This window comes from Meriones unguiculatus, chromosome 5 (assembly GCF_030254825.1).
Source record: "Meriones unguiculatus strain TT.TT164.6M chromosome 5, Bangor_MerUng_6.1, whole genome shotgun sequence".
NCBI classification, from domain to species: Eukaryota; Metazoa; Chordata; class Mammalia; order Rodentia; family Muridae; genus Meriones; species Meriones unguiculatus.
This window is the reverse complement of record NC_083353.1, coordinates 121,429,261-121,437,163: the sequence shown is the minus strand read 5'-3', so window position 1 is coordinate 121,437,163 and position 7,903 is coordinate 121,429,261.

Here is a 7,903-nt window from a genome sequence, read left to right as displayed (position 1 = left end):
AAAGATCCTTTCTCTTTTCTAATGGCAAATTATTTCTGTCACTTTATATTCAAAAAAAAAATAAAGAAACCTACCACAAATTATCAGGGTAAAAAAAAAAATCCAGAATCAGTGTTTTTTTTCTTGGACTTTGTAGTTTTAGTTTTCTGGTTCTGGGTTGTTTGTTTGTTTGTTTTCAGTGGTTTAGAAAGCCTTATTAAAGATCTGTCTTAAAGGAGGAAAGGTACCTTTCCCTGGGGGTTTCTGGTTGTCAGCATTCCTCTGCACTGTGAATCCTGCTGGTGAGGAATCTCTTGGTTATGAATTGGAGGAGCTGGAACAATCATGGTGCAAAACCAATCTTGGAGCTTCCTAAAGATTATTTTATCACTGTCAATCACATTTTGTTTCCTTTGCAATATGAAACAAGAACTTTAAATATGTTTGAAAGTAGACAAGAACGGCATAATGAGCCTCCAGTGTCAACATGCAGCTGTTATAATCACTGAGGTACGCTAATGCGTCTGTTTGGTTTTTAATCATACCTTTGCTCCAAGGCCCAAGAGAAGGCTTAGCAAGTCTGAAGACCTAATCTATGTGGTAGGAGGAAAGAATGGACTTGCTCAGGTTGTCCTCCAACCTCAGCACAAGTACTGTGACAAGCTAGGGCATGTCTGTGCGAGCACACACTCGCAGTTATGCAGACTCAACAAATAAATAAAGACGTAGTAGTGTCCCCATTCTCCATCACCCAAGAACAGGTGATTTGGTTATTTTATTTTGATTGTGATTTGATTATTTTATCTGCATTTCAATGGGGTACGCTTAAAAAGAAAGAAGTCTTGGTGGTCACAGTGCCATTATGACTCAAAAGTTCCCCAACTATTCCTCTAAAGCACATAACTACTGCTCAAACATTTTACTGTACAAATTTACTGTCACTTTCCAGGGTTTGTTTTTGTTTTGTTTTGTTTTGTTTTTTAACATCATAAGTCAAATAGAATCCTCAGATTCCACAGCTCCTTATTTGAATCTATAGATTTACCTCTTGACTCCTTTATTTTTTTTTTTCTTCTTCTTCTTCTTCTTCTTGAAATGCAGTGTTATGTAGTTGCTGCATAACCCCTGTGTGGGGCTCCCTTAGTTTGATTTTGATGCTTGCATTCTCATATTAATGACCAACAGGTACTCTGCCCTCTGTGTTTTCTACAAACTGATAGTTCCTGTGCCTTTTGATGTTTAGTTTTATTCCTTGAAAACATCGGAAAAGTCATCTGGCCTTCATTTTGGCTGATGTGAAATGTATTTATAGGATTTAGATCGCCAGAGCTGCAAGTGTCACGTAGCTCACCAGCAGTAACACTGATCTAGTTACAATGGCACCTGACCACTTCCCACAGTCACGAGAGAAACAGGACCCCATGTGCATCTGCATTTCTCCACAATGGTGTTTACCCCTGTCTTCTTGCTGTCCCACCACTGGCCTTACATGAAGATGCTTTTTCTATACCACAGTTTCTAATTTATTCATGTTAATAGTCCCTCTTTAGCTGTTTCTTGTGATGAAATGATATACCAGACATGGTGTTTCAAAATACAATCATGGGGTACATCCCAGCATCCCTTATTAAAAGCCATATCACCTCACATTCTCCTATAGGAAAGGATCATATGGAGGACCAGTTAGGAGAAACCCGACTTATGATTTCCATGAGCTCAAATGTTGCAGTCCAGACTAGAAGCCAGTCCTGCTAATCTCCCCTACAGGGCATCTTCCAATACAGCTCTGTCTGCAGCCACTGTCTCAGAGAGATTCTCTCTGTGGGTTCCTTGAAGATTCCAGGAAGCAGAAAGTGCTGATATAAAGCTAGAGCTGTTGCTTGGTATGGTGGTATTTTTCACCACTGGAAAGACATCTTTAAAGTCCAAATTGTCCTGAGGCTTTAACAAGATGTTGAAAGTTATTAAAGTAGGTATGATTTGAAAAACCTCAAATGTGTTTTGTTTGTTAAGTCAGAGAGAGAATACTTCACCATTCACTTGGTGCTGGTTTTAAACGAGAAAACTTGAAAGCAAAAATCAGAATGCCAGTGGAAATAAAGAGATAATTGAACCTCTGATGGCAATTATAACACATTAACCAAAAACAAAGATTCTAGTGACCAGATTGCATGTAGTGATTCCTGACAATGTATCAGGTATCTTTTCTTCATACTGCCTGACTCGCATACCATGTGGGACTTGTTAAATTAATTAGCTCACAGTGTCTTTGTTCTGTGAGGCTGTGCACCAATGGAAGGACCAGGGAAAGAGCCGCTCACATCACTGTTCACCAACTGTCTCAGGTGGAATTGATTACTTTCCTCAATCTATGATGATGTAACTGACAAGAGGCCCCTTAGGGAAAAATAATTCACAGTGAAATCCAGCTTGAGGCTGTCGTCCATCATGGAAAGGCGTGACCATGGCAGCCGTGAAACAACCATAAGCCAGGAAGCTGACAGAGACAGAGGCCTATGATTCTCAAGACCTTCCTTCACCCCCATGACCCGCTCCTCCAGCTAAGCCCCACCACTCACTAACCCACAACCTCCCCAACCTCCCCACCAGCTGGGAACCAAGTGTTCAAACACGTGAACCTATAGGGGATATTTCACATCCAAACCATAACGTCAGCCTCCCCAGGCTTCTCCAGAATCAGCATGCTTCCTCTATATAACTACTCAAAAAGTGCAATCACAATGATAATTTGGTTTGAAACCATATCCATAAAGAATTGGCTCCAGGGCATCCTTATGGATCCCTAAACTCAGTAGTTACTCAAGATAAAATGGCTCAGTGTTTGAATAGAACTTATGCACATCTTCTTGCATATTCTAAATCATGTCTAGATAATTTGCAATTCCTAACACAACATCAGTACTGTGTAAATTATTGTTACACTGTACTGTTTAAGTGATTTTTAAAAACTATATGTCCATTACAGATGCAATTTTTGTAAAACAAAAAAATAAGTTATTTTTATCATAAACTGGTTGGGTTAATGGATGTGAAGCTCGCAGATGGATAGGGCTGGCTGCAGTTCTATTCCTCCAAATTCAAGTACAAAGTATTCCTTTCAAAATGGTTCAAACTATATTTCTTTTTTCCCCAGGGAGCAACTTTCTTATAAAAACTCTAGAATCACCAAGAGGAAGTGAAAAGCTGTTATGAAGAAGGTTCTGAGACACTCTAGGGAGCCTGTCAAAAAGTTGTCTGTGTTAGAGAGTGCTTGATGATCTTCCGGAAGATCTGAATTCTCAACATCTGAACAGGCAGCTCACAATCTGACATACTCTTCTAGTCTCCACAGGTACTGCACTCACACACACACACACACACACACACACACACTCACACACACACTTTAAAAAGAAGGGAAATAGTTATGTTAAGATTATCATCAGTGATCTTCAAGGTTACTTGATGTCATTAATTGCAGTTTTCTTAGCTCTAACCTCATAAATGAGCTTGCATTCCTGTCTTCAGGCAAGTCCTTCTCAACTCTGGTTGTGTTGATGCAACACACAGCTTTTACTCCTAGGGGAATAAGGAGTAGTTTATTCTGAGCCAAATATGAATAACTATGTCCCAAGTTGCCTTGGAATGACACGTTCCACCACAAAAGCAGTCTCATGAGCTTTTACAGCCACAGAAAAAACATAAGCATTTAGTGAATACCTATGTGTCATAGGTAGGTCGCATCAAAATAGGAACTCTCTGCTATCTGATGACATTCTTAGTTCTGGGGTTGGTAGAAGTTAATGGTCCTGTAAGTTAACACATGATGAAGACTTTATCTGATATTAAAAAAAAATGTTATGTTGGCTTAGGTTTTTCAAACACCTGCTTTATTTAAGGTTCTTAAATGTCTTTACCTCCCTTCCAACCCTCCTTCCTCAAACTTAGGTAGGAGATTAGTAGGGAAAGGAGCTATAGACATCTTTTATCTACTTCCTGCTGATAAGGTCGATGGGTCCTTTGTGGATTATCACACTCAGTCATCAGAATACTAGCAATCTAGTCAAGCAGCAAGGCAGCAGCAGCAACAAACATCAGCAGCAGCAGGACTATTCAGTAGAAATGGCTAGACTTCGCCCAAATGGCATGAATCCACCAAAGCGGCAAAACTCCACCAAAATGGCCCGAGAAGTTCTCTGGAGCATATCTCTCTTCGAAAACCAGTGAAGGATGCGAACCACACTAATGCAAAAGTGTAGAGGTGTACAAAGTATTGTCTCACTGTTTGTGGGCTTCTATTTAACCCTTCTCAAAGTCAACATGAGGTTGTTTTGCAGCTCACAGAAACCACGATGACAAACATCACATGACCTCTCACAGGGTTGTTTTCCAAGGGTGCCTGTTTTCTGCAGGGGAATAACATTGCCACATCCCACACTTGGGACCAAAACAACAACAACAAAAACATATTCACATGGCACAACTGAGTTTCCAAAGAAACCAGAAACTTCCACTTCATTGGTAGGTTACACAGAGATGTATATGTGTAGCTACTAAGGGAACTAAAGATACCCCAACATAATTTAGGCTCTCAATCTGCAACATTCCGGATCTCTACAATCACAGAAGTTAACTTTAGACTCATGTTTGTATGTATGTATGTATAACTTAATTTACTTAAAAAATGTTCATACCATTCAAAGGATCTAATACAATTGTTTCAGGGTTTATCTTGGACAGAAGATAGGCTTCACACCTCCACAAATGACTTGAGTAATATGCAGTCAGGATAGACCACTGCCTTTCATCAGCATGCTTGGAAAAAGCTGGGATTAGTTACAATGAATTAGTTTCTAAGGTGCAACGGTTGTGAATGTGTGATTGCTGAGCTCTTCATGGACTGTCTCCCAGCTCTTTGCGAACTTCGAAATCCTGTTTCTCCTACATTAGGAGCTACAGAAGAAACACAGAATAGACACATTAGAGCCCAATTTTGTAATTCTTTATGTTACCATAGTACCTGGTTAGATAGATATACGGAAAAGCTAACCTATATCTCAGAAATGCCCACATAAATTTAAATTTTGAAGTGAATATCAAATCTGATTGCTTTCATGGTCACGGAAGTAAAATAAAAGTGTTATGTAAGACACAGCTTCATAGGTATAACTTCTGACTTCCCAAACTAGAATAAACATTTTCAAGGGTATACCTGTTCTTATTGTTTATTCACCAAATCTTTTTACATTTTCTATTTTGTGAGTGTGCTCATGTGTGCATGCATTAGTACACACACACACACACACACACAGAATGCAAATGGAGGTCAGAGGACAACGTACTAGAGTTAGCTGTCTTTTCACCACATAAGCTCTGGTATAGGCTTGAAGGTGAGCATACCTTCCTTTGCCCACAGAATCATCTCATTGGCCTTGACTTTTTTGTTTTGTTGTTGTTTTGGGGGTTTTGTTTGTTTGTTTGTTTGGGTTTGTTTTTCAAGACAGGATTTCTTTGTATAGCCTTAGTTGTCCTGGAACTCGCTCTGTAGACCATATTGGCCTCAAACCCAGAGATCTGCCTCCTAAGTGCTGGGATTAAAGGAATGTACCACAACAAGTGAGCTATTTGGTGGTTTTGTTTTTATTTTGTAGTTGTTGTTTTTGTTTGTTTGTTTTAGGTTTTTGACATTTTACTGTTCAGCTCAGGCAGGCCATGATGCTCCTGTCTCAGTACCCCAAGGGCTGAGATTATAGGAGTGTGGCACAATAGCTGGGTATGTACCACTTTCCCACCTTAAGTCTTCATCCTCCATCTCCTTATTTGGAAGTCTTCATCCACAGTGCTTTCATCTTCCTTTTTTCCTCTCTTCCACGCAAACCCCAGGCAAAACACAGCCAATTATCTGAATGGTTTCAACTGTCTGCCATCACAAGGGGCTTTATAAGGACAACCAACTGCAGGTTTTGGCTCTCCAGTGTTTACGACTTTTTCCTGGAAGAGGTGACCAAAGCGTACTCCTCCCGATAGGGCACTGACAACAGACCAAAGAAAGGATTCCACAGGAGCCTACCTTGGTGATCCAAGCAGTACGGATGAATGGTTACCTACAGCAGCACTGAGGACTCCCTGAACACCCTGACTCACAGAGGTGACAGCTCATAAGGCTGTGTTCCTGGGGCCCCATTGAAAAGTTTCTTCTTCCGAGCAATTGCTTGTTGTCTGTATAAGCATGGAGACAGGGCTTGTGAATCTTGTAGCCTTTTAGGCTTCTTGAGTCCTATGGCCTCTTTCTGCCTCCAGGAGGGAATATTTAAATCCAGAGGACAGACTACAAAACTCCACATTCAGCTTCCTTCAGTTGTCTTTTCCACAGCAAAGGGACACATTTGGTGCATTTGTTTTTGGTTTTGGAGCTTTAAAGCTAAATGTCCCAGGTGTTACCTGCTCTCCAGTTTAATCCAGTCCCTACAGTTTCCTGTGGCCTCTCACCTCAGAAGGTGTTTGAATCTTCTCTATCCTGAGGAGAGCACATATACCTCCTCCTTCCTGGCTATACATTTGCAAAAGGTGTGTTGTGTTTTCACCAAATAACTGTTATTTATGTTTCAGAGTGAAGCAGCTTGAGTTTTTGCTTTCTCTTTTCTGTCCCCAGTCTACACTTTGAGGCTCCACCATTCCACCAGTGACTGACAAAGCAGCCCATGACAGAGTCACAACAGTCAACCAAAGCCCCTCAGAACTCTCAATGTGACAATGTTTCCATCTGTGTTGAGATTAGACAACATTTGCACAGATCCTTCCCCAGTCCCTGAACACACAGCATTGAAATTGTTTGTCCTGTCTGAAAAGACTCTCAGAAATTAGAGGAAAAGACATTCTTTCCTTCCAATTATATCTGAAGGAAGCTGTCACGTAACAAACAGCTACTGTATTCCAGGTCTTTTCATTCATTACTCATGGGATTCTCTTAACTACCTATATAACTGAGGATTGCAGAGTCACTGAGTTACTCTAGATCATACAACCTTCAAACGAAAGACCAGTTCAAAACAATGAGCCTGGTCCTCTCTTACCAGTAAGTTCACCCTCCTAGGTAGGCAGTGAAGGGTCAATCACACAATGAACTGAAAGCTACACTGCAAACTCTAAAAACAAAAACAAAAACAAAAAAACAAACACCTCAGCTAGTGTAGCATGATACTGATATATCTAGCAATGCCTTGGCATTTGCTTGCCCCGACCTGGTATGCCACGGTTCATCACTTCTACTTGGCAGTAGCTCTCAGATAATTTCATTCCCTTTGTACCCCATATCATTTCCTTTGTTCAAATGCCACGGTGGTTAGCAAATCTGAAAAGGACACACAGAAGTGATCTTTGCAAGTGAAAAATAGCCTTTTGTCACCACAAATATTATCTATTGAATACTTAATCACCAGCACTGTTTAGATATTCCACATACCCTCTCATTAGTAACTTGTAATCAGGCTGGGGCAAATCATATTGCCCTTCCCTCATTTACACAGATGGAAACAACCAGCAGAGATCTGTTTCAGACCAGACCTTTACTGGACAGGGCCCTCAATGAAAGCCTACAGAGGTTCTAAATATATATATTTTGGCAGCCTTATTTGTTGGTATTCTCTTAGTTATGGCTGTATGCTAGAGTTACTTTAGATTTTGAAAGGACAGGAGCTAAATATTCAGTATCTTGAAAATTCACTAGATGATGCTGACATGGAGTCATGACTGGGCATGAACAGTGCCATTTAATGCCAAAATCAGAATTAAAACTAGATTGTAGGCAAAAGACTGAAACAAATTTCCACAGCCTTGGGACTCCACAGAGATAGACCTCAGAAATATTTTTACCTCTTGCTTCATTCAGAAGTGTGCCAGTTAATAATATTGACCTGGTGAGATG